Source organism: Tupaia chinensis, unplaced genomic scaffold (genome assembly GCF_000334495.1).
Source record: "Tupaia chinensis unplaced genomic scaffold, TupChi_1.0 Scaffold139612_1, whole genome shotgun sequence".
Classification (NCBI taxonomy): domain Eukaryota; kingdom Metazoa; phylum Chordata; class Mammalia; order Scandentia; family Tupaiidae; genus Tupaia; species Tupaia belangeri.
Window position 1 is genome coordinate 1072915 of NW_006199495.1, and position 10035 is coordinate 1082949.

General features: G+C 35.8%; 1 pseudogene; it reads right to left on the reverse strand.

Annotated features, from left to right (window-relative positions):
* Nucleotides 1–218: 218 nt before the first annotated feature.
* On the reverse strand, nt 219–785 carry LOC102489185 (protein MAK16 homolog pseudogene; annotated as a pseudogene).
* Nucleotides 786–10035: the final 9250 nt, after the last annotated feature.

Below are 10035 nucleotides of genomic sequence, written 5' to 3' on the forward strand. Positions count from 1 at the left end.
ACCATTACCTAAACATGTGCGGTCTTTACAGTAAGATCAGTTTTCGATGACAATACAAAGGAAAGATCTTGCTTTAGGGTTCAACTTTGCAGTTCAGCCTGTTCAGCAGTCTGCAGAGTATTTTTCCTATTATAATCACTCACTATCAAATATATTCCACACTTTTATGACTAAAGTTGAAAATCTTAACTTGTTTATTGTCTAAATGTCTGGTCATTTCACATCACTTTCTGCCTCTTGTTCAGGACCTGGTCTAAGGCCAGAATTGGGGAGGTACAGATGTCACCATACATTTTACTCTAATCTCCCCAGTAAATCCTTCTCAATAGTATTGTCCAACTGGTAAGTTATTAACGACTTTTCTGTCGTGTCTCCCTATGTTCCACCTTTTTAGACTAAGGAATAAATTTCCTCTGTCATGTTAGTGTAAGTTTTCTAATTTGATATAGGTAATGAGTTATCTTTGAATTTCTGCTTACATTCATGTCAAACGAAATGGAGTTCTTCAAATTAAATTTTCATTTATTTGTTCCAATGATTTTTCATAGCTTTTATTAAGCCAGACCCAAAGGAGCTTCTTTCATAATCTTCATATGCAAGTAGCACTTCTTTTTCCTTCTTTGATAGTGGTATACTGGCTATTTGCCAGGGGACAGCACGACTGCTTACATAGTATAGTTGGATTGGAATCATTTCTGCAGAAGCTCTAAGCCTTGATTCTTAATAAGATGGGGAAAAACTTGCTTGTTTCCTAATGTATCCCAGATAATGCAGTCCAACTGCATGGTGCCTACGTTCGGCAGGTGGTGCTGGGCCAGGTCCGGGTGGCCAATGTGTTCCTGGTGAAGAATGACATCCCTGAGTCTTCCTAAACTTGTTCATTCAGTTTTTCCAGGATTTTTTTAAAGTTCCCTCAAATGGGGAATATGTGAAAACAATACATATTACATATGATATAGACTTAAAAAATCATCTAAATGATATGACTCTCATAAAATTAAAATTATAGAAGAGAAAATCATCAAAGAATAACTAAACAAATATTCTTAGGTCTGAAGGTCACAACAGTTTATCCCGCAAATATAAAGAAATGGAGAAATTTAGACCTGTGCCCAGAGGAACCTTGTATAATTTTAGAACAGTGACTCCAAAAGAAAGTCAAAATTGTTTTTCAGAAGGGAAAGAAAGAGACACAGAAGAAAGAAATACTCCCGCCAAAAATACTGGGTTATGACTAGAATTACTTGTGAAGCTAAGAAAATTCTCTCATGAATGTCCCAGGACTGGCAGTACAAGACTGGCATATATTTACGAATGTGGTAGATCATAAATATACTGCTATCAGGATGTAAAGAAATTCAATTTTTAATTTTTTTGTAGAGTTCAATATAACTGTTAATAAATATTGAACATAATGTAACCAGCCAGGGCTAACCTAAATAAGAAATATCTAGTGCGATCTATTATTTTGTAAGTTTGCTTGAGGAATGCATGTGCTGAAAGCCTGAGTCATCCAAAGTTGACCCCTACTGTGGGGACAGAGTGAAAATGCTGTCTGCAACAGAGTGACCAATTAGAATAGTGTCTATTTTCATTTTCCATTTGCATAGAAAGTTTAATGAACTGGTCTAGTAGGTGGCATGGTGTGTACAGTGGCCAGTTTCTACATGGCTGACTTCATGGGTTCAAGTTCCAGATTTGGCAGCTTGAAAAATATTCCAGTTGCAATTTTTTGAACCCTAAATCTTTAGAAGAGAATGGAAGAGAAAGGGTTACAGTGTGTTCACACCCCCTGGGGAGGTGCTTTCTCACTTTCCCTCTCTCTCTCCCTCTCTCTCTCTCTCTCTGTCTGTCTCAGATGAGTGCAAGTTCTGTATAGACATAATAAACAACAAAAAAGAACACTTAATGGGCCAACGAGACTGCTTAAGTTAACCAATATGTTATAGTTATTTTCTACTTATGCAGTTTCTACTTATGCAGAATTGTATAAATTTCAATCCTTCATTTACATAAATGAACTTAATTGAAGACTTGGGCAAGAATTATTCCTTTATAAAAGTCTGTCCTGAGGCAGCCTTTCGAGAAAGCTAGCTCCTTTTCTCCTGGTTATCTTTCTGTAACAAAGCCTTCCTCGCCAGCAGATCTCATGGTGGAGAAAGAATGTCAGTATGAGAATGGAAACTAATACATTTACCTTTGCTAGGACAGGTTATTATTGTAAATTCATGAAAAAATATGTATTTTACAAAATTCGTACATAAAAAAATAAAGGTATACAGCAGAATAACTACATATAACTATGAAAACATCAACCTTTGAGATGGGGTACGAGTGAAACAATGGAGATTTAGTTCAGTCAGAACCTTAATCTTCATAGCCGTGTGTGCATAGATATGTGCTAATCTGAAATACAAGAAATAGGACTTGAAACTAAATATAAAAATTATAGCTGTAACAATACAGATGATTGGTGTGGGCTGAAAAGTTATTGTTTCTAATAAGAAGTACTTATGTAGCTCTTGATATAATAAATGTTACTTCTTGCAATTTTTTTTAATAAGCTTCACCAAATCATGTATCTCAACACTTTTCTGGATTCAAGTGTGCAATTACAATCATAGGTCACGTCTTCTTGATTAAACGTGAATTAAGAATGTGAAGAGTAATAAGCTATTTGGGTTTTTCTCTGTGAAAAAAATAATCAATGGCAGTATTCACATTGCATTTTAAATTATTACAGTTTGTACCTTTAAAAACAATACTTCTTTCACAAAAATGTATGTTTAAAGTCAATGGAATGTAATATTTCTTCTTAAAAATCCAGTGACTCATGATAACATACCTTGGACTTTTATTTTATTATTTTATTAACTGTTATCCAAATATTCTATTTAGTATCTCAAGGTCCATTTATAAGGTATAAATAATATTTTACCTACTCATATGTATAACTACATTGACAGTCAAATAAATTTATCATGCCTACCGGAGTATAATGGATATTTACTATTTTTGAATTTTTTTTTTCTTTTTTTGGAGAGGTTTTCGCTATAGGGCACGTGCGCTCGCCAGACAGACAGAGAGAGACATAGAGACAGAAAGTGAGAAATCACCCCCCAGGGGGGATGGTCACGCCGCAATCCCTTCTCCTCCATTCTCCTCTCGGGATCTTGGGCACGCACGCACACACACTTAATGGGCCAACGAGACTGCTTAAGTTAACCAATATGTTATAGTTATTTTCTACTTATGCAGTTTCTACTTATGCAGAATTGTATAAATTTCAATCCTTCATTTACATAAATGAACTTAATTGAAGACTTGGGCAAGAATTATTCCTTTATAAAAGTCTGTCCTGAGGCAGCCTTTCGAGAAAGCTAGCTCCTTTTCTCCTGGTTATCTTTCTGTAACAAAGCCTTCCTCGCCAGCAGATCTCATGGTGGAGAAAGAATGTCAGTATGAGAATGGAAACTAATACATTTACCTTTGCTAGGACAGGTTATTATTGTAAATTCATGAAAAAATATGTATTTTACAAAATTCGTACATAAAAAAATAAAGGTATACAGCAGAATAACTACATATAACTATGAAAACATCAACCTTTGAGATGGGGTACGAGTGAAACAATGGAGATTTAGTTCAGTCAGAACCTTAATCTTCATAGCCGTGTGTGCATAGATATGTGCTAATCTGAAATACAAGAAATAGGACTTGAAACTAAATATAAAAATTATAGCTGTAACAATACAGATGATTGGTGTGGGCTGAAAAGTTATTGTTTCTAATAAGAAGTACTTATGTAGCTCTTGATATAATAAATGTTACTTCTTGCAATTTTTTTTAATAAGCTTCACCAAATCATGTATCTCAACACTTTTCTGGATTCAAGTGTGCAATTACAATCATAGGTCACGTCTTCTTGATTAAACGTGAATTAAGAATGTGAAGAGTAATAAGCTATTTGGGTTTTTCTCTGTGAAAAAAATAATCAATGGCAGTATTCACATTGCATTTTAAATTATTACAGTTTGTACCTTTAAAAACAATACTTCTTTCACAAAAATGTATGTTTAAAGTCAATGGAATGTAATATTTCTTCTTAAAAATCCAGTGACTCATGATAACATACCTTGGACTTTTATTTTATTATTTTATTAACTGTTATCCAAATATTCTATTTAGTATCTCAAGGTCCATTTATAAGGTATAAATAATATTTTACCTACTCATATGTATAACTACATTGACAGTCAAATAAATTTATCATGCCTACCGGAGTATAATGGATATTTACTATTTTTGAATTTTTTTTTTCTTTTTTTGGAGAGGTTTTCGCTATAGGGCACGTGCGCTCGCCAGACAGACAGAGAGAGACATAGAGACAGAAAGTGAGAAATCACCCCCCAGGGGGGATGGTCACGCCGCAATCCCTTCTCCTCCATTCTCCTCTCGGGATCTTGGGCACGCACGCACATGCGCAAAAAAAAATTAAACCCCCGGGGTCCGAGACGCGAACCGCGGTCGACTACGTGGGAGTCCAGCGACATAGCCATTACGCTAACTGCTGGTTCCCCTATTTTTGAATATTAATTGAAAGCCTACTTAAACAATAAATCACTAAACATTATTAACTAATTAATGCCAATTTAGTGGAATTTACTAAAATTTTAGCATTATTTTTCAAGTGTCTAAAATAATTTATGGATCAATTTGCTGGTTATAGATTGGTAACATTTTCCTTCACGTACTATTGAACAACATAAATATTTTCATTGGGAAAATGTTGTGGATACAACACAGTCTTCAATTTGAGACAGGGCTACAAAAATGTTTTATATATATGTGTGTGTGTGTGTTTGTGTGTGTGTATGTATATCTATCTATCTATATATATATATATAATTCTTTTTTTTTTTATAATTCTTTTTTTTTTTTTGCTATAGGGTGAGTGTGCTCATCAGAGAGACAGAGAGAGAGACGTGAAGGGGAAAGTGAGAAATCACCCCCTAAAGTGGATGACCATACCACAGTCTCTTCTCCTTCACTCTTTTCTCAGGGTGTTGGGCATGCATACACTCAGTGTAATTTTTAAGCTACCAGATCCAAGACTCCAACTGTGGTCACCCAGGTAGGAATCTAGTGCCTTAAACACCATGCCACCTGCTGGCTCTGATATAATTCTAATTATGTAACGGAGGGTAAAAGCAGAATATAAAATACATTATAAACGTGGTCTAGACAAAAAGGAGTTATAAAGGCATGACACATACGGTACTCAAATTGTAGTAGAGGTCACGGCTTTTAGGAGGTCAAGATTATCTTTAATAAGACAATCAGCTAAAAGCTAATGAATCAAAAACTCTTAAGTTTCTCCTTAACAGTAAGAAAACAGGGGCCAATAAGAGGCATGGTGGTTAAGGCAGCTGAATTACTACATAGCCACCTATGGTTAGTGTCCTGGACTTAGTGGCTTGAAAATAATGCAGGGTGTGTGTGTGTGTGTGTGTGTGTGTGTGTGTGTGTGTGTAGGGGGTGTCTTGAAATCCTGACAGGAAAATGGAGGAGAAGGGATTTTGGCATGGCCATGCCCCAGGGGGATGATTTATCACTTTCCTTTCTCTGTCCCTCTCTGTCTCTCTCCTCTCCAGAAAGCACATGCGCCTTGTGGCAAGAACCTAAAGGAAAAATAAATAAAAATAAAGGTAAGGAAAGAATATACTAATTCCATATAAATCTAATATTAATTAGAAGAGTATGTGATGACTTAAGGTACAATTCAGGTAGTTTAGAAGACTTTTAACTAAATCATCAGATGTTTCAAAAATACTGAGTTTCATTTTCTTAGGAAGAGTAAAAGTAATTTAATGTCAAGGCACTAAGAAATGAACAAAAATATCGAATGAATGTATCAAGCAATGAGTATATTCTGAATAATTTCATACCTAAAACTGCATTGTTGTAACATCGTGAAGTAAATTGGATTATGGTCTGAACATTGCAATTGAGCAGGTAAGACATCACATCAAATATCTCTGTAATTGTCATGGGCTCTAACCAGGATGGCTGTTTTCCAAAACGCAGAATCTGCAATGAGGATAAAATCAGTTCTGTACCTGAACGCATTAAATGCATCCTCTCATTCTCTCCTAATAGAACAAGCAATTATACTGCAGTCGTAAGGTGGCGGAATATCTAACACCCAGAACCATGTTGTTCACAAGAGAAATAAGGTCAAAATAAACTCATTGGTTACTCTGAATCCAAATAAGCTCTTTGTGAATTTCTGTTTCCTAAACTATCACATACGTTTTATGGATAGATTATTTTTTTCCTAATAAAAAAGTAAAATGCTAAAATCTTTTCCATCTGAGAGTCTTGCCATGTGCCCTGACTCTTTGAAATAAAGAAAGGAGCCACCCTAACCTACAGGTAATGTACAAATAACAACAATAAATTATATTTAAAAGTTATCATATTCTAGGAAAAAAATAGCATGCATAAAAAGAAAAAAGAAAAAGAAAACCCTTTGGAAAAATGAACCAACTCCAAACCATTTTGATTAGTGTTTTGCAACTTATAATACATTGGCTTCCTTTAGAACAGATTTCATTCATTTCAAGTCATTTGTTCAGCCTTGAAAATGTAAGCATTTTGTGCCATTGTTTTCGAAAGGGCACATTGTGTCTTTTCTATTTGGTATACTGTTTTCAAAATGTCACAAAATGGCAAAGAGTAAAGCATCCTAGAGACTAAGAAAAACAAGTTTTGCATATTTAATTGCAGAAGAGAGAGCAAAAAAATATTCCCAAGGCTTTTCAAATAATTTGTATCTAAAATATGCATGAATATTTCATTTATGGATATATTAAATAGAAAAATAATCATCTCTTGATTACCTGTGCACAGTTACTGTACTTAAGTATATATGAGACAGAAAAGAATAGGAATACTATTGTAAATTAGGGCATAGTTTAAAAAGATCATTGCTTCTTTTTTTCTCTACTCTTTTACTTTCTACTCCATTAATATATATGATGATGACAGATTTGGCTTCGGATTATGATGAGACCAAATTTGGGAAAAACATTTTGTACTTTTCCTCCTCATTTTAAAATGCCATTTTTTCTTGTGATCTCCGCCATTCTCATTCTTCCTAATAAAGTTATTCAACACTTCTGTTGATGCCCAACTGCTAATGCCTTCAAATATTCTAACAAATTTATTAAAACAGTAGACATTGTTATACTATCATGTCACATGTAACACAAATCAAATATGGCCCAAACTGAACTCTCCATTTCCCCTTGCTCTTCTCATGAAGTCTGTGGCATAACTTGTTACTTTTGAACTGAAGGCCTTGGAGATATCATTGATTGATTCCCAGCCCATCCTTGTGTAATCAGCCTTTGAGTTCTGTAGATTTCATCTCCAATATGAACATTCTTCTCTAACTCCTCTGCCTCTAATCACACCCTTAATCATGCACCAATGAGAATTTTACTATTTGTTACTATTCCGTTAACATCGATATTAAATTGTGTTCACCTGGATTCAAGACTTTTTAATCTACCACTACCAAACCCATACACACATTCTTACTGGAGCTATTTTCTGCAAACAAACACTGTCGATGCAACTGTAATAGTTATCTATCATCTTTTATTTACTGTTGTTCTTAAATTACATTACAAATTAGCTTGGCCAAAAAAAGTTTCATCAAAATCGTATCTGGATCATGAGTCAACAGGTGGAGTGGAGATTAAGGCGCTGGATTCCACATGGCTAGCTATGAGGTTCCAGTCCTGGACCTGCCAGCCTAAAAAACTCAGTGGGTGCACGTGTTTGAATGTCCAGAATCTTGAGAGGAAACAGGAAGTAAACGAATTTTGTCAGGGCTATCCCCTGCCAAGGGGGGTTATTTCTTACTTTTCCTCTCTAGCAAGCACATACACACCCAAGAGTATCAAAACAAAACAAATAAACAAACAAACAAACAAACAAAAACGAAAAGAAAATATGGTCTCTGGTCCCAATCATGTTCTCAGTATTCATTTTTTTGCTTCACTCACATAATTCACAAACATTACATGGTGATCCTAATGAACTTTTCTTCTTTTTGTTATATATTTTATGGCTATTCCTTTCCACATCTTTTCTTTTGCCTGAATTAGGCTTCCTGTAATGTTCTTCCAACAAACTTCTAATGTTTTCACTTTCATTTACTCTTTAATTTCCTCTTCCTATTAGCTTTAAATTTTTCTAAAACAATGAAAAACAAAAATTTTGTAAGCATCTTGAAACATTTTTTTCCAAAATGATTTGAACTCAAACTGTACCAGAGTTTAAGCAAAACCAGTAGATGTTAAGAGATCTATTACAAGGAATTCACTGGTAGGATTTAGAGGCTAAGGAGGTAGGAAATCCACAGTGCAGGCAATTAGAAAGAGATGATCAATGGCAGGCCAGAATTCCATAAGTATGGACTGCATACCCATGGTATCCATAAATGGTCAGGAAGGAATAAATTCTCTAAATTAAATTCAACTGATTATGAACATTGAAAATATTTTCACATGAGCACCTAGTTTAGTGCTTGACTGAGCACTGAGAAGGCTTGTGTTGGGGATACAGTGAAAGCCACTTCCTGTCCACCCCAGTGGTTTCACTCGAATTAAAATGTCAAACAAAATCATCAGATATAATGTCTACCAAGCCCAAATAATTCATTATGCTTTTCTACATCAGAATGAGTAACTTAATTGTCGGCGTCTGCCCCAGGGCTTGGGTCTGGCTGAATCATGATCAGGGGGCTGCTGGTGAGGAAGAGAAAGAGGACGAGAAAGAGAAAGCCCTCCATCTTGCCAGGACCGGGGAATTGGAAAGAATGAGACAAAGGGGTAGAGTAGAAATGGACACAGGCAGCCTGAGCCTAGGTAGCCCAAGCAACTTGTCCCGCCCAGATGAACTGGACGTCTTTATTTATAGTACAAGGAGACATTACACATGTATGTTTCATGACACTTCATGGATTAGTTGCCAGTTTACAGACAATAATAAGCAGTTAACAAATCTATAAGGGATTAGTCATACCCGGGGCCAGGTGTATCCCTTGGTGGTAATCCCATCTAGAGTAAATCTCATCTTCTCTTCTAATGCAGAGAACTAGCTGTTAGGTGTGGGGAAGGAGCTAAAGAACTTCTCCATAAGGAGTGCACCACCACACCCAGAGTAGGCTAAAGAACCTTTCAGATGCAGAGCAGGGATTGGACTTTACTAATTGGGGTCAAGATGTTTCTTGAAGTCCATCAGATGTGTCTGTTGGAATGCCCCTAGTAATTTCCACCCTTGCTCTGTCTGCAGCCAAGGTCAGGGACAAGGTTCTGCCAAACCCCAAAAGAGCATGTGGTGTTTGCTCAGCACATGTCCCCACACCTCAGACTCTCTCTCTTAAACGTGTCCCCACGCTTAATAATATATCGTCTCTCTCTACTTCTTAGATCTCACTTGGTTTTGTTATTTTTCTGAATAATTGGTTTAACAAATAGAATCAGTTAGAGTAAAAGTTGGCATTTAGCTGCCATGTCCATATAGTCTCCTACTGTCTGGAAGAATTTGTCTTTCTTTCGTTAGCCTCATGACCTTGAGATATTTAAGATACAGGCAAGTTATATTTAGAGAGTCCCTCAGTTTTGGCTTCTCTTCTGTTTCTTCATGATTGGATTTATATTATGATCTTTGTCAGGAGCATAGATAGCATAGATAGCATAGTCATATTGTGCTCCTCTGTGTCATCCCATCAGGTGGCACAAAACGTCCATTTGTCCCACTGATGCATTTTCTCTTACTCTCACATGCTGCTCTCTTGGCATTTGAAACCAGACAACACATCAATGTTTTCAATATTCATCGGATGTGTGAGATGTTGCTTTGCAGTGTGGGCTGTTCAGCACCATTCATTTTCTCTTCCCACCAAACGTTGATAGCATCCTAATTTTGAGAATGAAATCTGTCTCCCAACTAAGATATATA